Genomic DNA, 23,046 nt, shown 5'->3' with positions numbered 1-23,046 from the left:
GTTTCTTAAACCTGCCAAAAATGCTCACAAACCTCGACTGGTTGAAATCCTCTACATCCTCCAAGACATATCCTTTATAATGCCTTCCCTAGTCTACCCAGCTGGATTAATCTTTCTTTCCTTGAACCTCAGAGACAGTGTAGTGCTGCAGAAAGAAAGGTACAAAACATGGGTTGGAATCCCTACTCTGCTGTGTATACCTCTGGGACCCTGGAGCAGTCATTTAACATCTCTGGCTCTCGGCTTCCTCATTCATAAGACAAAGAGGTTGGACAAGATGACCATCTCTATTCATAATATTTTCTACCTTTCGTGCAATTTGGTTCTATTGTTTTTTCATGTCTGGACATTACTTCCACACTAGATTGCAAACTCCACAGAGGCAGAAAATGTATCTTATTTATCTTTGCATCTCCCTTAGCATCTAGTAGGATAATATGTGTGAAATCAATACTTAATCCATGTTTGTTATATTACATTGAATTTATATCCCACTCTTTGGTACCATCCAGAAGCTTTTCAACATTGCAAAACTCATGATGAAAACTGCTATTCGGTCAGTGACATTCACCAAGTGGCCCAGAGTATGCCTTATGACCCAAGTATCTTACTTGCTTGTAAATCTCATACTTAATGCTGTTCCTGTGACTGAATAGTAATGTGAACATGGCAGCAGTAGAATGCCTTCCATAGGCACAATTTTGTTTGGCCATTCTTCTTCCTACTGTGTTTCTATAATCAACAAACAATTATTAAATGCTTATTATATGCCAGTCACATTACTAAGCTCTAGGAGTACAAAGAAAAAGCAAAAACAGTTGCTGCCCCAGAGGAGCTAACATTCTAACAGGGGAGACAACATATATAAATTAGAACATACAAAATAAACAGAGTAGATGGAAGGTTACCTAAAGAGGTCCCACTGGTAGCTGGGGAATGAGACCTTACTGGCATCTGAGATTTGTAGTTCAGAGGGACAAATGTTCCCCTCTCAACTCTGAGTATAATTTGGGATTATTTTGATACGCAGACCAGAAAATGAAATTAAGTTACACTACAAATTCTTAAAGTGAAATACATTGTTGTCAAGACACAGACTGAGAGGAAGGAGCCAGGACCTCAAGAATCAAGCAGCGGCAATGGGGGAATAGCCTTTCAGTGCCCTCAGGACTTAAGTAGCTGAGCGAAGAGAGCATTAGCAACACACTGGGGCAACAACAGGTGAGAGAGACAGAGACAGAGACAGACAGAGAGAAACTGAGAAACCAAAAGGAGAAAGTGAAAGAAGATCCATCAGCCACAGGCACCTCAGAGCAGAAAAGTTGATTTCAAGCTACCTGTTGTATTTACCTCTTCAAAAACTGAGAGAAGATCCCAAAAGAAGTCACTATTTCCCCAACTCCCCCTCTCCATGCCTATCTAGCAAAAGATATCTTAATATACTCTTCTCACTTCTTTTAACTAAATGTTTCCTATATCTTGACTTTTACCTCAAATATAATAAAGCCAGGAGTTAGCTAGAGGTAAACACAAATTTAAGTTGGGACAGAATCTCAAAACTCTTCCTGAATGTTAGGAATTTTCCTAACTGAGGGCTCTGAATGATATGAGCTATTAATGTTTTATCTGATATAAACTCCATAAAGCAGCACAGATGAGGACCACTTAGACCTGAGGGGTCATTAGATTTCCCCCTAAGCTAAAAATGGACATAAGAGGGTGTGGCTGATTAAAGCTCTGGAGATAAAAGAGATAGGGTGCAGTGGGTGAGAACAAGTACCAGGTCAACCAATGTTACCATGTCATCCTGTGCCAAGTCTCCTCTGGACTCTGATTCCATTAGCCCTCAGGAGTTAAGATGTTCACCCTTATTTACTTCCAAATTGATGTTTCTCCTCTATCAATCTGATTAACTCACGATTATCTAAATGAGAAAAAGCTCTAACATATAATGTTGGATAAACTGTTAGCCTTAGAGTTTAAGTGCTAGGGCAGTGAGGAAGGGACAATAAAGAAACAAAAGACGTGGTGTCTCCCCCCCCAAGAAACTTACAATATATTTAGGGTGGCAAGACCAATATAGTAACAAACACAGTAAGTCAAATATTTAGTCAGATGAAAAGAAGTAAATCATCTCCAGCATAATTATAACTTCATATTTCTAACTACCATCAAATCATACAAATGCAGATCTGGAAGGGACCTCAAGGTCATCCGATCCACAACTCCCCTGCCCTCCATCCCCAGGCAGGGCTCCAGCTAAATGGTCTGAGAAAGATAGTTGTCTACTCTTTCATTAAAAATCTGCAGAGATGGAAACTTCAACAAGTTTCCATCCAAAGCTAGCAGTTGCACTGCCCTTGGTATCATTCACGATGGATATATTCTGATTGTAAGCCAACCCCCTAAATCTTCTCCTATTTTTTAAAATACCTCGTTCAAAAAGACCACAAGGCAATCAACTAAAATGACTTTCTGGAAATGAATAAATGTGAAACTCTGGGAAAGTGCTTTCAGCAGCAGGACTATCACAGCTAGAGTTAGCTAAAATTTCTCCTTGGAGGATTGGACAGCCAAGGTCAGACAACCTCGAAGGGTCCTTAGGCATTTGCCTAGTGACCTATATCATGATCTACTCTTTTTTTTCCCAACATAGAGCAATAGCAGCAGAAACTGGCCATGCCTGTTTCTATCTCTATGTAGTATCCTGGAAGCTTGGGAATTTGCCTGGTCTGCCACAGAAGTTTATCCAACCCTGTCCCAAGGATTTGAGGGGAACCCAGGGGCCTTTAGCCCCTCTAGATGGAATCCAATTCAGTAATGGCCAGGATGATGCCATCCCTTGGCTTTGAAACAAACCCACTTTTCCCTTGGCCCACATAGAAATTACCAAAGATAGAAGTCTAGGCCAAAAGAGCAAAAACGGCTGCCCAGTGGAAGTTGAAACTCCCTAAAGAAGGCTCCAAACTGACCAAATATGAGGGACTTTGTAATGGTAGTTATTAATTCTTCCCATATGATATTGTTAAATGTTTAGGTCACAGCTAGCTACATAGCCAGAATTTTCCCTTCACAACAAAGCTTTTCCTGTCTGCAAGTTTTAGTGGTTGATTCTTAAAATATCTGAAAAAGATCTGAAGTTACTGAAATAATAACAGCTTACATATATGTAATGCTTTAGGCTTACCAAGTGTTTCATATATTTTTTTCACATTTGATACACATCACAGCCTTGTGAGGTAAGCAAACCCAAGGTCATCCACTGCACCCTAGGCCATCCAGTTATCTTGACCTTTGTCTTGCCACTGAACTCGGATGACTCTGGAGGAGAGATCAAGCCTGACAACTTTGTACAGCTATGCCTCACTCGAATCTAATTCACATGCAAGTCATGATGTCACACTTGTGATGTCCATTGTCCTCTTTGAGAACAAAAGATGAATGACAACAGTTCTGCATGGGGTCTCCACAGAGAAAAAGGGACCTCCAAAGCAGGTGGTGTGAGTTAAACCTTGTTCCACACATTTCGTACACATATGCCTAACTATTTTTATGGTCTAAATTTGAACCCATTCCTCCCATGGATGCTGTGTGTATTTGTGGGAAAGAGTGAACCAGGTTCTTAACAGAAGGTTTTATATTAACTGTCTTTACTATGTTATCTGAGGATCCAACCTGCCAATTCAAACAGAAATTGGGAAATGCTGCTATTTCTTCTTCTTTTATTTTATTTTTCAAAAAGCTGGGACATTTTACTTTTGTCCTATGCCGTTTTCATTTTTTATTTCTTGAAATACAGTTCTGAAAAAACAGGCCACTCTGTTCTAAATGGAACTGCTCGACTACACCTTTATACCCAAATCATTCTGGTTTCATTGAATGGTCAATAGTGGGCCTAAGCCTAAGCCTCTGTGGCTCATTGCTTAGATTTTGATGGCTTAAAAAGAGTGTAAATAGCAACTGTTTTTCTGTTAGGGTCTTTCCCTCCCAGACTGATATCTTTGGGATGGTAAATTGGGCCACCTTTTGTCTCATTTCTTACCTATCCCTTAATCACTGAATGTGTATGGTCTCAGACAAACTGAGACCTGGAAAGACCTTAATTTAGAAAGGCCAAGATCACTCACTGCATCCCAGGCCCTCTCTGGTCATCCTAACTTTTGTCTTGCCACTAGACTCCAATGACTCTGGAGGTGATATTAAGGCTAGTGACTTTGTTCGGCGCTGCCTCACTTAATCCAATTCACTCACTTGTAATGGCATTGACTCTCTTCAACAGCAAAGGATGAACAACAACAAAAGCTTTGTAAACTTACAAATGAGGAAATTGAGACTGAGAGAGGTTAAGGGACACACCTCAGGTCACACAGCAAGTAAATGGTAAAGCTGGACTTGAATATAGGTCTTCTAACCTGGTACAGTATTCTTTCCACTATGCTATAAATAGCTTAATGTACAGCACAAGATTAAGGAGAGTTTGAGGACAATGTTGGTGTTATTGTATAAATTGTTCTGGTTCTGCTCACTTCACTTTGCCTCATTTCAAACAAGTCTTCCCAGGTTTTCTGAAATCATCCCTTTCAGCATTTCATATGGTTACTTTGTTATGCATGTTTATTACAAGGGTGCTCCTCCCAAGGGGGCAGAGAGGCAGGGAAGAAGAAGAAAGGGGCAGCTAGGTGGCGCAGTGGATAGAGTATCAGCCCTGGATTCGGGAAGACCTGAGTTCAAATCTAGCCTCAGATACTTGACACACTTACTAGCTGTGTGACCCTGGGTAGGTCATTTCACCCCATTGCCTTGCCAAAAAAAAAAAAAAAGAGGAGGAGAAAGAAGGAAATGTAAGCTCCTTGTGACCAGAAACCATTTAGGGGCTCTGTACCCTAAGAACAGAGCACAGTGCTTTGCACAATTCTTTTTGGCCAGACTTGGAATTTCACTGTGTCTGGAAGGCTCTCCCTCTTTGTCTCTGCCTCCTGGCTTCCTTGGCTTACTTCAAGTTTCAATTAAAATCCCATCTTCGATAGAAGCCTTTCTTGATCCCCCTTAAGTCTAGTACCTTCCCTCTGCTGATTATTTCTAATTTATCCTATATATAGCTTGTCTGTACATAGCTATCTTCATGTAGTCTCCACAACTAGACAGTGAGCTCCTTGAGGGCAAGGACTGTCTTACCTTTCTTTATCCCCAGTGCTTAACTCAGTATCTGGAACACAGTAGACTTCGACTGACTGAGTATAAGGAGCTCTTCCTCCAAAAGAGCCCTCCACCAGCACAAATCTGCAATTCCAACAATTTAAACAGTTGCCCAAGGTGGTGAGAGGTCGTGATTTGCTCAAGGTCACCACTACTGCTTCAGAGGCCAGTTTTGAATCCCTTAGGCCTCTGCCTCTAGCCTTTCACTGAGAAGGTTCTTAATAAGTGTTCCATGAATTGAATTGAATTGAATTTCCTGTCTTTATGTCTCTGTTTCCTCATCCACCAAATGGGCATAATAATTTCCCCCCTCCTAACTCACATGAATATTTTATTGCCAAAATCAGAACACAACTATGACGGGTTTTTAAGTTTCTAGTGGCATTTTTATTCTATTTCTATTCCGTTTTGGCTTGTTATTCTCGGACACCATGAAAATACAAAGAGACTAAATACCTAAACTGATCATCTTTCATTTGAACTATTAACAAATAATAGTCATTCAGGGCAGCTAGGTGGCACAGTGGATCAAGCACCCAGACCTGGAGTCAGGAAGACCTTGGCTCCAATGCAGCCTCAGACATTTACTAGCTGTGTGACCCTGGGCAAGTCACTTAACCCTGTTCACCTCAGTTTCCTCATCTGTAAAATGAGCTGAAGAAGGAAATGTCAAACCACCCTTTGCCAAGAAAGATCCCAAATGGAGTCACAAATAGTCAAACATGACTGAAAATGACTGAACAACAATAATCATTCAAGTATGTGGCTTTCAATAATATGTTGTGCTACTGACGATCAGGGACTCTTCCTCACTGAATCCCAGACCATGTATGTTTGACTTAGTCACTGGCCCATTCCTCCCCTCCAATCTGTTTCTCAGAGGGAAGTCAGACAAGAGAGAATACTGGGCTTCTAGGTAAGGTCAGTTCCTATGGGACTGACTCAATGTCACTGCCAGATCTTAGTCTAAATAGACTCTAATGTACCTCTCAGCTCTAAATCTGTGGTCCTGTGACCCTGATTCCTAGTTCTATGTTCTTTCCACCATCCCCGAATCCCATTAATCATCACTGTACCTCTGTGAGACAGGAAATGAGTCGGTATTGTTATCCTTTCTGTCCAAATGAGAACATTCTGAGGTAGGGCACTTGGGAAGCCACAATCATTCTCTTAAGAAACTGCATTCATTGCATTCACTGCTTCAGTAAGTTACAGCCCCAGGAGCCTAAATAGTACCCCCTGTGACCTAAATGACTAATGCATTTTCTAAAATGGAACTGCTGATTCCAAGAGAGTAGTTTAGGCACTGGGGAAATGGAGTTCATTAGATACTAAAGGGAAGCAGTCGCAGCTGCCACTTAGAATGTCCCTCCTGGTACATCCTCTTCTTTTTGCCATATCCTCTTTTTCCCACCTAACAAGCCATACTAAACATTGACTTCTTCATGGAATTTTCCCAAGACCAATCCTTACAGGCATTTCAGCATCCCCTCAGGCCTAGTGTAAATCTGTAAGGCTGTACCAAACAGTATCCATAAGGGTTACTCAAAAAATACAGCTCATATGTTGGTGGAACTAAAAAGAGGAAAGAAGGCAAGGGAAGAAGAATTTAAGTGCCTACTACATGCCAGGTGGTGAGCTAAGTGGCGCTACAGACAGAGACCTAAGTCAGATAGATGGGATAGACAGGCCTTAAGTGAGGAGGACTCATCTTCCCGAGTTCAAATCTGGCTTCAGACACTTACTAGCTGTGTGACCCTGGGAAAATCATTTAACCCTGTTTGTTTCAGTTTCCTCATCTGTAAAACGAGTTGGAGAAGGAAATGGCAAACCACTCCTGTATCTTTGCCAAGAAAACCAAAATGGGGTCACAGAAAGTCGGACACAACTGAAATGACCAAATTATATGTGCCAGGCACTGCGCTAACAGCCTGACAAATACTATCTCATTTTACCTTCACAATGATTCTGCAAGGTAAGTGCTGCTCTTATCCTCATTTTACATTTGAGGGAACTGAGGCAGACTTCAATGTTTTACCCAGAACCACAGAGCTAGAAAATATATAAGGACAGATTTGAACTCAGGTTTTCCTGAGTCCAAATCCAAAGAGCTCTATCCACAGAACCATAAACCCAGGAGATTATCTAATTTCTAGCCACTTCCCATTTTTTTCTTTTTTTAATTACTTTGTTATTTTTAACATGGCAAAAATCAATAAATATAAACATTTCCCAGTTGAAAAGACCATAAAAGTATTGTATATGATAGCATGGGTCTCTATTGTATACAAATTTTTTTTTTATTTCCAGTATTGTCCTGATTTCCACGTGCCCTTACAAACCTCTATCAGTTTTCTTTTGAGTATTTTTTTAAATGTTTGATTGCCACTCTTTTTTTTCTTTTCTTCTTTTTTTTAGATCATTGTCATTGGTGTCCCATTCCTCCAATACTTCTTCTCCTACCCATCCCCCCTGCCAAAAAAAAAAAAATAGGAACCCTCCCTCATAACAAATAAGTAAAACAAATCTGCCCCAACCCACCCCCCCCTACCCTATCCCCACCTCCACAGCCCCCATTTTACAAAGGAGACCTAAGGACTTAACCAAACTCTTATACCTTCTAAGCGGAATAGCCAATACACAAACTTGGTTAGGTGTCCTGTTGAACCACTAAACTACATTTCCAGTCACAGGTCACGTGGTTGGTTAAATCTAGAGCTCTAAATATAATACGATGATCTTGTTAGTAGTGCAGTGTTTTCACTTAGATTTTCTCTTTTTAACCTTATTTTATTGCTAGCTTTTGTTTTCACATCACCTTCATTTCTGAATATATGCCTTCCCTAGCCAGCAACCCACACTCTATAATAATATTGAAAAAAGGAAAGAGGGAAAAAAATTCAGTAAAACCCATCAATACATCAATTATGTTCAATAGGACATGCAACATTCCGCATACATAGTCCTCCACCTTTGCAAAGAAGGGAAGGAGATGTGTTTTTCTCAACTCTTCTTCAAGGTCAAGTTTGGTCATTATAATTATACAGCCCCCAGTTTCACGTGGTAGGCCAGGATGCTGACAACTTCTGCAATTGCCATTTTGACATTAGTATCCAGATGTACAGTTACAGAGCCAAAATAAGGTACTCTATAAATGGAAAAGATTTTGAAAAGATGGATTACTATAGTAATGAATAATCAGAATTAATTCCTGATTCCACAATGAATTGCCACCAATTCTTCCTGCACTGACATCTTTGCTCTGACTGCTCCAAATGCCTAGAAAGCCCCTCCTCTAATACCATCTTCAAGACTGGTGACCTTAGTCCATTTCCTGCCTTAAAAATATATGACTACAGACTTTGGGTAAATAATATAACCTCTAAACACTTCTAATAATTTTTGAAGACTGTCTGTATAAGGAGTTTTCTTACCTGATTGCTTCCTACACCAAAGAAATCACAAGTACATCCAGACAAAAGTGACTTTGAATTTTTCTTTTTGCTTTCTCCAATAAAAGGTAAGTTTCTTGAGAAGAGAGACTGTCATGGGTTTTGTTTGAGTTTGGAGTTTGCGGTGAATGGGGGGGGGGGTTAATCCTTTTGTCCTAGCTGAGGGTCCAAAACATATTTGGCACTTTTGATTGATTGGGGGTGGGGAGTGGGCAGTACAGAAGTACAGAGTGGATAGTCCCAGACCCAGAAGGCCCAGCATTAGGAATTAAAATCTCCAAACCGCACCTAGCACATTTACAAATATTTCTTGATATTGATATATAAATATTTCTTGAATTTAACTGAATTGATGCCCTGGCTTGTGAAGCAACAACAGAAGCTAGTTTAAGGATGGCCCCAGGTCATGTTTCATTACCTCCTTGAATATCTCCAAAAACAAACTCTCCTTGGTCTTCCTTCACAGCCCCATTCAGTGCTGGATCACACTTGATCACCCACATATACAGGGATTTTTTCTTTATTTCCAAATGAAATTTCCCCAGCTTTCATATAAGACACCTCCCTGAGGACAGAGACACAGCTACTCAACATCCCATTTATTAAAAGTCTGTCCTTAAGCAAAACCTCCCTTTCTATTCTTTCAGCCAAGCAAACATTCTTTTTTTCCCTATTTCATTACTATTTTTATCCTGAACTTAACAAACACCAAATAAAATGAGCATCCCTATATACTTTGTAGAACAGAAAAGGACTGGACATGAAACTTAATTGTCATTATGTAGAGTTTGCTTTTAAAGTATATAATATTTCAATGTATAACTTTCAAAGCTGTGCAGCTTGTCTCTGATTTCTTTAGCTCTTCCTTCTGTTCTCTTCTCCTTTAGAGGCTGGGGAGGAGAGGAAGAGGAAACCTATCTCTAATTCTCATCTTTCTCCCCCTTCTTCCACCCCACACAACCCTTATAACAAATATGCACAGCTAAGCAAAACAAATTCCTGAAGTGGCTATGTCCAGAAATAGATGTCTCAGTCCATCACCTTTCTGTTAGGAGACTGGTAGCTACTTCATCGTCAGTCCTCTGGAATGGTGTCTGGCCATTGCATCGATCAGAATTCTTTCAAGGTTGTTTGTCCTTACATCATTGCTGTTGTATAACTTGCCCTCCTGGCTGTGCTCACCTACGACAACATTTTTTAATACTTCCCTCGTTTCCTATTCTTCCCTCCATTTGATCATGTTTGCCACTTCTTCTAAAATTATGCTCTTCATGTGCTTTTAGGGCAGTGACCAAAACTGGACACCATGCTCCAACAATGGTCTATTATGTAATCTAGAGACAGGATGCCTTTCGGGCCTTACACAGACAATTCTCTAAGATAATAAATTGCAGAGAAGGTGCCAGCCTGTGTTGGTGGCATAAGGAGACTTAGGCTAAAGAAATCCTAAATCTGATCCCTATGTCCTATCCCTATTCCAGCACCTAGCACAGTGCCTTTCTCATAGTACAGGATTAGTTATTGAATGAATGAAGATTTAGGGAGGGAAAAAAAAAAGCTGTTCTAGGCACTATGGGGCACTCGATGACGAACAAGACATGATGGAATGCCATGTATGAGGAACAGTAGGAAGGCCAGTTTGGCTGGACTACAGAGTCCAGGAAAGGGAGTTTTATAGAATGAGCCTAAAAAATACAGGCCATGAAGGGCTTTAAAAGCCAGGGGAATTTCTATGTTGTTGTAGAGGCAACAGGGAGCCATTGGAGTTTATTGAGTAGAGGAGTGACATGGTTAGATTTACAAATTGCACTTAAAGAAAATCATTCCGGCAGCTATGATGAAGATGATTTGGAAAGGAGATAGGCAAAATAGGGAGATTAATTAGAAAACTATTGTAAAAGCATAGGCAAGACTTAAGGAAGGCATGAACTAAGAGTATGGCTAAGTCAACAATGAGGAGAGAGATACATGATATTGTAAAAAGAGAAAAGACAAGATTTGACAACTGATTGTTACTGAAGGCAGCTAGGTGGTATAGTGGGTACAGCACTGGGCTTGGAGTCAGGAAGACCTGAGTCTTCAGACACTTCCTCGCTCTGTGACCTTGGGCAAGTCAGTTACCCTCTGTTTGCCACTGGAGAAGGAAATGGCAAAGCACTCCAGTGTCTTTGCCAAGAAAATCCCATAAAACAGAAGTCCACAAGGTCATGAAGAGTAGGATATGACTGCAATGACTACACATCAACAGCGGGTGGGATAGTGGAGCGAAGGCTGACCTTGGCATCAGGAAAATCTACATTCATATCCTGCCTTATATATTCAGTAGCTGTGTGACCTTGGACAAGTAATTTAATTTCTCTGAGTCCCATTCACCTCATCTATAAAATGGATATAATAACAGTACCTACCACATAATTGAGAATAAAATGACACAACAAACTTAAAGTACCATATAAATATTGGCACAGTGGATAGAGCACTGGACTTGGGGTCGGGAAGACCTGAGTTCAAATCCAGCCTCAGACACTTACTAGCTGTGTGACCCTGGGCAAGTCACTTAACCTGTTGTTTCCATTCCCTCATCTGTAAAATGGGAATAATAATAGCATCTAGGTTGTTATGAGGATCAAATAAGGTAACAAACTTTGCAAACCTCAGAGCACAATATAAACGTTCACCATTAGATATTATTATGTATTAACATTTATTATTATGTGGGGTAACAGAGAATGAGAAATAAAGAAAAATGCTACGGTTGCAAAACTGACAGTCTGAAAATATAGTGATGCCCTCAGAATACATAAGGAAATCCAGAAGAAGGTTTGGGGAGAAAAATAAAGAGTTCTGGTTTGAACACATGGAGTTTGAGATAATGATGATGATGATGACGATGATGATGGTGATGATAGCTGGCATTTATATAGTACTTTAAGTTTTGCAAAGCACTTTACAAATATTTTCTCATTTTATTTTCACAACAACCCTGGGAGGTAGATGTTCTTATTATCCTCATTTGACAGATGACGAAACTAAGTCAAAAAAAAGCTAAGAGACTTGACCCAGGTTACATAGCTATTAAGCCTCTGAGGTAGGATTCGAACTTGGGATACCTATGGGAAATCCACTTTGAAACGTCCAATAGGCAGTTGATCATGTGGGACAGGAGTGCTGGAAAGATCCTAGGGTTGGACACACAGCTCTGGGAATCACAGATTTTGTTGTTGCTATTGTTGTTGTTCAGTCATTTCAGTCGTGTCTGACTCTTCGTGACCCCATTTTGGGGTTTTCTTGGAAAAGATACTGGAGTGGTTTGCCATCTCCAGCTCATTTTACAGATGAGGAAACTGAGGCAAACAGATTTAAGTGACTTGCCCAGGGTCACACAGCTTCTAAGTGTCTGAGGTCAGATTTGAAGTCAGGTCTTCCTGACACCAGGTGCAGCACTGTATCCCCTAGCTGCCCAAGTCATTTATACAGAGATGATTGTCTGTTGTTCATCCTTTGTTTCAAAGAGGACCAATGACATCACAGGGTGATATCTTGATTTACAAGTAACTTGGATTTAAGTGAGGCAGAGTTCTACAAAGTTGTCAGCTTCACTCTCTCTTCCAGAGTCATTGAAGTCCAGTGGCAAGACAAAAGTCAGGGTGACTGGCGATGGCTTGGATGCAGTGAATGACATTGGCATCTTCAATGTCAGACTAAGCTATAAGCACTCCCCAGTGCCTGCTTCAGCCATTGGAACAGATTGTTCTCATCTGCCCATTCCACCAAAGGAAGTCCTCTGTGGATATCCACCAATTCACTGATGGGTTGGAGGCCTGTAGGTTAGATTTAGCCTATCTGCCAACATGGTTTTGAAGGGGTGTGGCCACTGGTCATGCCACAGCATCTGGGAGCCACAGGTGAAAGATGACACATAGATTCATGGAAATAATAAAAACAGAAGAGAACCCAAGACAGAGCCTTGGAACATACCTACCATTAGGGAACATGATACAGATGATGAGTCAGCAAAGGAGATTAAGAAGGAATGGCCAGTCAGGAAAGAGAAGAACCAAGAAAGCAGTGTCATGAGACACCTAAAAAGAGATAACATAGAGGAGAGAGTGGTCAATAGTATCAACTCTCCACGAGGGGTCATAAAGGATAAGGATTAAGAAAAGACCATCCATCATCTTTGCTAACTAAGAAGTCATTGGTAACTTTGGAGAAAGCAGTTTCAGATGAGTAATGAAGCCAGAAACTAGACTGAGAATATATAGCTGAGAAGTGAGCACGAAGGGAGGAAGTAAAGGCAAAAGGTATAGACAGGACATTTTCTAGGATTTGGGCTATTTGAAGATAACTAAAGAAGATGGTAGGGTATGGTGATTTTCTTTTGTTTTAAAAGGGATGAGGAGGCTTAGGCAGTGAGGAAAAGAAGTAAGTAATGGTTCCTGAAGGCATAATTAGGGGTCCTCTGAAGACATCAATCACAAAGAAGGATACTAAGTACCCTAGAGAGAAGGGTTTAAGCAGTTGTCCAAGTCTTCTGCTTGTTTGGCATAACTTCTCTCACTTCCAATTGAGTTCTGCCATTTTGTGCCGCTATTTCAAAGACTGTGGTATGATTTATGCAAAGGCATCTCACTGACCATAACTACCCTCTCAAAGTGAACTGGGAAATGAGAAATACAGACCAAATTATCTCCAAACCACAGCAAAAGGATCAAATTTTATGGCACTCTCTCATCACTGGTGAAGATCAATTACTCAGTGGCCCAAGACTTTGTAAAAGGAAGGCAAAGTTGTGAGAACTGGAGCTAAGAATGATCCTGGCACTTCTGGCTTCCAGCATTGAGAAAGAAGATGTACCATTCTAACATGTTTTCAGGGCTCTGAAGGGAAAAAGACTCCAGGAAGAAGTCAGCATGTAAAGAAGTTGGCAATCTTGATCATGTCCTTATCCTCAGCTTACCTCTCTAGAGACTTTGGGAAATTTTGCCCTTGGCTAAGAACTGAGACTCCTTCTCTCAAGTTGAGCTGAGTTATCTCACTTCCAATGGGAAAGCTCATTCACTCTATATTGTCTGGTATATGTTCTCCTATTTATACTTTCTCTGGTTTATGCTTTGCTATTGACTTGGATAAATGGGTTTATTTGCATTTTGCTATGTTTTTCCTTTGTGGAACTGAGATTCATGGAAAGGGAGATAAGCTTTGGATATATAGCTTAGAGCCTTCCTTTCCCTTTTAAAGAATAGTGACCAAGAATCTAATTTGAAATGAAAAATCATTTCTCCTAGACTAATAATAGATGAGAGAGATAAATATAGTTCTAGCCCCATGCACCCTCTTTCTTAAGAGAACAGAGTGACCAGCCTCTGATCCTAACTTCCTGCTTTCTCTTCTGACAGGAATCAAAATCTTCCTTGTATAAGGGGATAGACAGACAGACAGATAGATAGATAGATAGATAGATAGATAGATAGATAGATAGATAGATAGATAGATGTATAGATTCTTGCCTCCCTGCAAGTCACATCTAGACAGACCCACATGAACACACATAACCTACTTGGGCAAAACAACACAGCACCCACATACCACACCAAACCCTGATACATGTATGCACACACACACAAATATATACTAATGTAAACATTTCAGGAAAAGAAGGGTTTGGAAAGGGGCAGTTAGGTAGTGCAGTGGATAGAGCCCCAACCCTGGAGTCAGGAGGACCTGAGTTCAAATCTGATCTCAGATCAGACACTTGACACTTACTAGCTGTGTGACCCTGGGCAAGTCACTTAACCCAATTGCCTCACCAAAAAAAAATAGAAGGGAAGGGTTTGGAGGCCTAAATGATCAGGACTTTTAGAGAGGCAGCATAGCACTTTGCATGGAATGCTGGATTTGGACTCAGAAAATTGAGTTCAACTCTAGCTCACACATTTATAATCTATGTTACCCTGGACAAGTCAGTTAACTTTTCAGTCATCTCCTCCTCCATAAAATGGGGATAATAAGAGCACTTACACCCTTCCCCCACCAGGATTGTTGTGAGGATAAAATAAGGTAATATTTATAAAGCACTTAGCAAAACTTAAAACACCATATAAAAGTGCTATTGTTATTATTATCATGGCACTTTGCAAACCTTAAAAACATCTGTAAATACAAGCTGTTATTATTATTTCCTCATTTCTCCATTTCATTTGACATGGGTAGAGTATATACCATGGAGGTAATAGTTTTCTATAGGGACTGTCACCTTTCCAATAGCCCTTTCCTAGAGGATTATCCTCCATGTCCAGCTGTATTAAGCATAAGAGCTTGAAGATTGATTTTTCCAGTGACCACATTAGATAGTGAGCCAATATACTTAAATCTAGCAAACTCTGTAGCAATCATGAGACGTGCAGAAGCTCTAAATCCCTCCATGAGTGGAGCCCCTAGCAAGAATAAATCAGCAGGCATTTGTGGAGAACAATGATAGCACAGTCTGGAAATCAGATCTTCTAGGAGAAAGAATGAGAGGGAATGAGCACCAGAGAGAGCAGGCAGATGAGAAAGAATTGGAAGAGAGAACAGTTCATTAGCTAATGGTCATGGCTTCTTCTCTGCCCAAAAAAGAAAAGAAAAAGGTAAAGAGTTCAAGAAGGACTCTGTATGAGAGTTCATATATAAATGTTATATAGAACAACATGCCATAATAGAATGCTATGCTCAAAGTCAGGAAGACATGGGCACGAATCCCACATGGGATATTTTCCAGCTATGCTTCTTTGGGCAATATAACCTCTCTGTGCCTCAGTTTCTTCATCTCTAATATGAAGCAGTTGGTCCTGAATTCCTCAAAGATCTTTTCTGGCTCTTAGTCCATGATCCGTGAACAAATGATGATTCAGTGATTATAGAGAAGGGGAGAAACATCCATTTATATTGGATTCCTATTGTTATCATTCAGTCATTTTTCAGTCGTGTCTGACTCTCCATGACCCCATGTGGGGTTTTCTTGGGAAAGATACTAGAATGGTTTGCCAAGTCCTTCTCCAGTTCATTTTACAAATGAGGAAACTGAGGTAAACAGCATTAAGCAACTTGCCCAAGATCACACAGCTAGGAAGTGTCTGAGGCTGGATTTACATCTATCTCAGAATCTAGTCTCTAAGAATGACATTAATCAATTAAGCAATCAACAAATATTTATTAATTGCCTGGTATGTTTGGCACTAAGAGTACAAAGACAAAAATGAAACAATCCTTGCCTTCAAGGAGTTCATCCCTAAAAAGACATATTGCATGTGGTCATAATTGTTCTCCACAATATTAAATGTTATTAATATAATGATATACTACAAACAACCTTAAATAACCTTAATAACCCATTATGGAGCCAGATTTTTCCTGAACCTTTCATACATTCAGCCTTCACCACTTTTTGGAAAGGTTAATTTGGGAGAAAGGGAAGGTGGGTAAAAAACTCCATAAATGTGTTATAGAAAGTAGTATTTTTTATTTGTCCCACCATAAAACTTTCCTTCCCAAGCTTCCAGGGGGCAAAAAATACTGTGAAATTTAGTAACCAAATTCACGTTTGTCTCAACCAAACTTCAGAGCCAGAACCATCTGTGACATCTGGAACTTTGCTCTAGGTGACAATAGTTCAGAGAGGTATGATTCCTCCCCTCACTCCCAGGGTACACATTCTACTCCCATTCCTCAAACAGAGTCACCAAAATGATTGGCTCTCAGGGGCAGCTAGGTGACGCAGTGAATAGAGCTCTGGCTTTGGAGTCAGGAGGACCTGAGTTCAAATCCAGCCTCAGACACTTAACACCTGCTATCTGTGTGACCCTGGGCAAGTCACTTAATCCCGATTGCCTGAGGAAAAAAAAAAAGTACTGCAAAATGATTGGCTCTCTTCAAAGTTCCCTCCCTTAACTCCCAGGCTGCCACTGCTCCTAGAAGCCAGGGTAGAACAGTGGCCCCACTACGTGGGAACCCACATCTCATCGAAGGTCCAGAATCTGATGGGGTTACTAGCAGACAGTGCCTCTTAACCTCAATGGTCACTGCAGACATTCTCCTACCCCACCCCCTTTCCTGGTAAAATCTCTAGCAATCCTCAGGCCCTATACTCTTTTGCCTTCTGTCTCTATAGAAACCCACCTCCTAGCCCTATGATGCACAATAGAAAGATCATTGGATTTACATCAAAGGAACCTGAGTCTGAATCCTAACACCAACATATACTACTTCTCAGGAACTCAGGTTCTTCTGTACAATGAAATGACTTCTGAAATCCCAGATAGATCTACATCTATGATCCTATGAGCCTATGAAAACTGTCATTTCCTTTAAAGTTTACTCCAACCTGTCCAGATCTTCTTACCCTCATCTACAGACCTACAGGTTTCTCTCCCTCTGCCTTCAGTAAAGAGAGTGAGAGAGAGACAAAGAGACAAGGGACAGGGTTGGGGAAGGGGGAAGGAAATAACCTTATATAGCCCCTACTACATGCCAAATAAGACTGTGCTAAGTGCTTTACAAATATTATCTCATTTGATTCTCACAACAACCTCGTGAGGTAGGTGCCATTATTAATTCTATTTTACAAGGCAGACAGAAATTAAGTGACTTGCCCAGGGTCACATAGCTTGTGTGGGAAGCCAGATTTGAACTCAGTTCTTCCTGATTCCAGGTCTGCCTCTATCTACTACTACATTACCTAGCTACCCAAAAAATTGAATTGCCCAAGGTTATACAGCTTTTAAGTGACAGGGAGATAAGAAAAGGGAACACATATTTATCACATTCCTAATATGTAAAAGACACTTTGTTAAGAGCTTTACAAATATCTCATTCATAAGTGCTATTATTATCCTTATTTTACAGTTTGGGAAACTGAGGCACACAGATTAAATGACTTGACTAAAGTCACACAGCTAGTAAGGTTTGAGGCTAGATTTGAACTCAGGTTTTCCTGATTCCAGGACCAGCCTGGAATAATCCACTGTGCTCTGCTTCTTAAGCACTTAGGGAGCATTTATTAAGTATTTACTAAGACTAAGTGCTAGGGACACAAATAAAAGCAAGAAAGTCCCTGCCCTCAAGGAGCTTACCTTCTAATAGAGGAAGACCACACATAAAATGGACCTGGAGATCTGGAAAAGAGGGAAAGTGGGTACATAGGAAAGTGTCATGGCTAGAGATGTCATAGACAGTGTGTCAGACTCAAATAGAAACGGATTAGTGGGCTGCATAATGACTTAGAATACCACAAATTAGCATTATCTGTGTTGTAGGGTATTTTTGTTAATTTAGTTAAACATTTCCCAATTACATTTTAATTTGGTGCAGGCCACAATGAGAGTTTTACAGGCTTCATACACCTGCTGGCCCTGAGTCTGACACCTCTGTGAAGTGTGATGGAGGCCTAGAACAGTGCATGAGAAGGCCAAAGATGGCCTATGAAAGCCCAGGGTGGCTCCAGGGGCAGAGTCCATTCTCAGGTGATAAAGAAGTAGAAATAATGTACCAAGTGGAACTGAATGAGGGTGGCATGGTCAAAGAGGCCCTGGATCACAAAAGTACCTGGCTCACAGTATTTTTATCCAACTTCTCCCCTCCTAGAACACTGGAGCCTCTGAGTTTCCCAACATTGTCATCTCCCATAACCTCTGTCCACAATATGCTTCTACCATGAATAAAAATGGCCATGCCTTAGAGCTTCCTCCACCATCCCTGTCCTCAACTCCAGCTCAAAGGAATTTGACCCACGTGCCAGAATTCCTAATCTTGGCTCTAACCCTTTACGCTTTTGTAAACTTCTATCATACAAAATTTAGCCATCATCTTTTCAACTTTTTTTGGTCCACCTTCAGACAGTAGTCACAACATGGTACTCACAATTATTTCTTTTGGAGAAGTGCTGCTGGAGAGGGTCTCAGTTACTCCAGACTCAGCTTCAAGTCTTCCTCTCCATGATGACGTACTCCTAGTAGTTAGAAATATCACAGTCAGGGGTTCCCTAGATGCCATTTTAGGAGAATGCCAAAGAGGCCTCCTAACCTCTCCAAGAAGCCTGTATCAACCAATTGGCAGCAAGGTACTATCTTCAGCAACGTGAAATTTCTGTAACACTCTCTTTACCTAACTCTCAACCAAATTCATTAAAAAGTTTTACTATTAAAAAAGTCACTTAGCTTCTTCTCACTGCCCCAAGACAACCCTCAACACTAAATTCCAGAGAACATGCTCATCTGTATTGACAGAAGAAGCCGCTCACAAGGGACTCCGTCTGTCAGTGAAATCCCAGATCTTCTTCCCCTCCAACACCTCATCATGCCATGGCAGTAACTTAATTCCTTAAAGCCTATGCTAGCAGGTAGCTAGGTGGCTCAGTGGATAGAGCACAGGGCCTGAAGTCAGGAAGACCTGAAATCAAATCCAGCCTCAGACACTTACTAGCTGTGTGACCCTGGGAAAGCTACTTAGCCTTGTTTTCCTCAGTTTCCTCATCTGTAAAATGAGCTGGAGAAGGAAATGGCAAACCACTCCCGTATCTTTGCCAAGAAAACCCCAAATGGGGTCGCAAAGAGTCAGGCACAATTGAACACACTAGTGGAGCAAAGACTCAGCAGGTTCTTGCAAGTGAGAAAGGTTTCCAAAGGATCCTCACCGGAAGACTGGTCAGCTGGTGATGGATTTTATTTTTGGTCATAACTCTTCATGATTGCCCACTAAGATATGGAGCAAACATCATCAACGAACATTTATTAAGTACCTCCACAAGGTACTTAAAACAGGAAACTGTGCAGGGCTTTACAATATAAGCACAAAAGTGAAACAGGACTGGCCCTCGAGGAGTATACATCCTATTGGGGAGGATTAGGTGTGCAAAAATAACTGTATGCTGAATGAATACAAGTAAATACAAAATAAATTTATATTGAGGGAGGCACTAACTGGTAATGGGAACAGGAAAGTCTTGATGTAGTAGGTAGCTCTTGAGCAGAAATTTGAAGGAACCCAGGGAGCAGGAGCACCCACAATGATGAAGCATTGAAGAAGCAAAACACTGAATTTGTTTAAAGTTTGTCTTTAATTAATATTCCTTAAAGTATCTGCCATCTGTGTCATTACCAGTGCAAGTTTCCAAAGGGTGAGAAGGGTGTTAATTGAACTGGCTTTGTAGACGTCCACAGTCCTTGAATCACAAGGATCTTAAAAATCTATGATAGAGTAGCTGCTGTAGTCAGATGGGGGTTTAATATGATCTATTATCTAATTGTTTTTCAATTGCATCAAGCTGCTCATACACAGAGGACTCAATAAATATTTAATTGATGGATGGTTGAATAAGATTTCATCTTTATGCAGCAGCTTATATCTCAATTTATTTTTTTTTATTATTATTAGCCAACAGCCAAGACTATGACGGAATCCCATACTTGCATTACAAAAGGAGTTCACAGTAGGAAAAGGCCTGACTCAAGCCTAGTTCTTAGTAGTTTTGGTCTGACATTAGGGAAGAAAACAAAAACACTCTTAGATCTATCAGTATTAAAAAAAAAAAAAAAAGATTTACTTAGCCATAGCAAGGACAGGATATTCCCTGAGGACACTGCCTCTATCCAGCTGAGTAGAGCTCTCCTGCCTTGTCCATGGCGGTCAGCTAGACATCAGGATGGCTAGAACTCCTCACGGCTTTTTGAATTCAGGTGACCAAGAAGCAATGTCAATTCCTTCTTGTAGTCAATTGACAACATTAGGGAGTCAACTGATCATTGTGGAGTATGCAAGGAGAAGGAAATAGAAAGAAGTCAAAGCCTATGACCACACTGCGTCACCAGAAGAAGCCGGGAATTATGGCAGAGGTCAGGGCCTGGTCACATCCACCCTATTCAGAACTGCAGCAGCAGCAATATCCACATTACAACAGTAAGAGAACTAAAGAGAACCTGCCCACTTCATCCAGTTGTGTGGGAGAAAGCTAAGCCCAGCCCTGTCACAAAGTCCCAATCCAGAAACTAAGGTTGATTCTACAGTCTGATTCTGTCTCATGGTCCATTTCTGGAAACCCTTTTCACACAGGAGGCACTTAATAAATTCTTTTTGAATTGGATAGACTTTCATTAAAGTTGCAAAGGCTAACTTCTTTTTTCTAGAGGTGAGCATATCTTATTCCATGACTTAATAGAAAAAAAAAAGCTATGCGTACAATGAAAAAATAAAAAAAATACAATGGGTTAGATTAGGAGAAGGCCAAGAGGTAAATCCAGGAGAAAACAGTAACTTTATAACAAGCTCATATAGAGCCTCAGAGAAAAGAATAGCTTGGCCATAAGAATTCCAAAAGCAGCTGGAAAAAAATGAAGCAAGAGATTAAAAATGAAAATAGAAATGAAATTAGAATTCTTCAGGGAAAAAAAAACAGAAGGAAAATAAATGACTTAGAACAGATGATGGAAAACCTTATTCAAGTAACAGATTCTGAAAAACAACAGAGTGTTCTGTTCAGAACACAATTCCATGAAACAATGTATATATTAAAACAAAATTTAAAAACTGAAAAATTAGAACATGTTAAGTATCTACTATGTAAAACAATTAACCTGGAAAATAAGTCAAAGAGAGATAATTTAAGGATTATCAGTTTTCTTGAAAACCATGACAAAACAAAAAAAGGTGTTATTTCACATTTCAAAAATCACAAAAGAAAATTGCCTAGATTTATTAGAACCAGAGAGCAAAGTGAAAATAGACAGAATCCATTAGTCACTGATCATCTTCTGAAAGAAACTCTGAAGCAAACATACCCAAGAATGTTATATCAAAATCCAGTTCTTCCAGGTCAAACAAAAATGCTCTAAAACTAGGCATGAGACTTTCAAGCATTCCTGATTTAAAAAAAAAAATCAAAGCTGGGTAGAACTTTGAAATATAATACAGAATGCAAGAGAAACCTAGAAATGTAAATATATTTGAGTAATTCGAAGGCACTAAGTACTGATTAGATGCTTACATTCTAACAGATAGGTCTCCAAAAGACAAGTATCCCTTAAGAATCCCACCATCTCCAAGAGTCACAGAAGGAGTAAGGAAAGACAAACAAATGACTTGGGATGACTTTGCTTTATTTGTTAGGGTTTTAAGAGAGGAAAAAAGGTAGAAAAAAGGAAATACATAAGGGAAGATAGAAGAAAAGGAAGTTCACTATTTCTTATAATTGATATATGTCAGAAGAATAGTATATGCATATGCAGGAAGGGTGAGAGGAGTGAACATCTCATGAACCTCACTTTTATTTGAAATATTCAGATTCAGTTTTGTGCAAAGTTACATTAAATTCAAAAGAGAAACAGGCTGATACAAAGAAAGGAGAGAAAAGTGACTAAAAGAAAGGATCAAATCAAGAAGGGAATATTCATCAGCAAAATTAACTTTGGGTAGTTAATCATAAAAGAGGTGATTAAAAGGAGACAAAAAAGTATAAGCACCAATGGTTGAGATTTGGGGTAAAAAAAAAATCAATGGAAGAGGGTCAGATCACTTCAACTGCAGATTGCAAGTGTTAAATCACTTTAATTTTCTTCCTTCACCTTATCTTGAGGTGGAAGGGCAGAGAGGAGATATTTGGAAAATATTTAGAGAAATTTGGAGAATGTGGAACCCTCCACATTGAGGTGGTAATTAAACCCATAGAAGCTAATGAGGGCACCAAATGAGAGAGGGTAGACAAAAGAGCCCATTATGGAGCTTTGGGATAAATCCACCTTTAGGGGAAATGCTATGGAACATGAACCAGCAAAGGTAAAGAAGTATATATAGAGCCAACAGCCACTACAGTATCTCTAACATTTGTCCAAGTATACCCTTTAAGACCTAAATTTTTTGCACATTTCTGTGGAATAATATCCATTCATTGAAACCACAACAAAAAGACAGCCACAAAACATAGGCATGGCACAAAATCTATCACTCTACTTACAGAAAACTAACTCAAAAGTAAGAAAACCAACTCAATCTGGTTACATCTGGCCATGGACAGATGTTCTCAGTCATAGTGTCTATGAAAATATAAAGAAATGACAATCACTGTCACAAAATGAAACCATATCAAACCATATCAAAATTATTACTCTTCCCAAGAAATTCATAGAGCACTGTGCCATAGATATCTGGAGGTTCCACTAAATAGGAAGTCCTTCTTGCTAGAATGCAGATAAACCACTTTTCCCTATCCCGGAGTCAGGATTTTAATTAAAACTTACAACTGAACCCCTGAAAAGCAGTGAGAGTTTTACCAATTTCCACCTAACTTAAGGGTCATCAACTCCAAGTCCAAATACCCATTTCCATTTGGGACTGAGCCTAGATTTTATCTTGTGGGTAAGAATGATATACT

This window comes from Phascolarctos cinereus, unplaced genomic scaffold, assembly GCF_003287225.1.
Source record: "Phascolarctos cinereus isolate Bilbo 61053 unplaced genomic scaffold, phaCin_HiC Scaffold_5;HRSCAF=322, whole genome shotgun sequence".
In the NCBI taxonomy this organism is placed as follows: domain Eukaryota; kingdom Metazoa; phylum Chordata; class Mammalia; order Diprotodontia; family Phascolarctidae; genus Phascolarctos; species Phascolarctos cinereus.
This window is presented reverse-complemented; position numbering follows the sequence as displayed.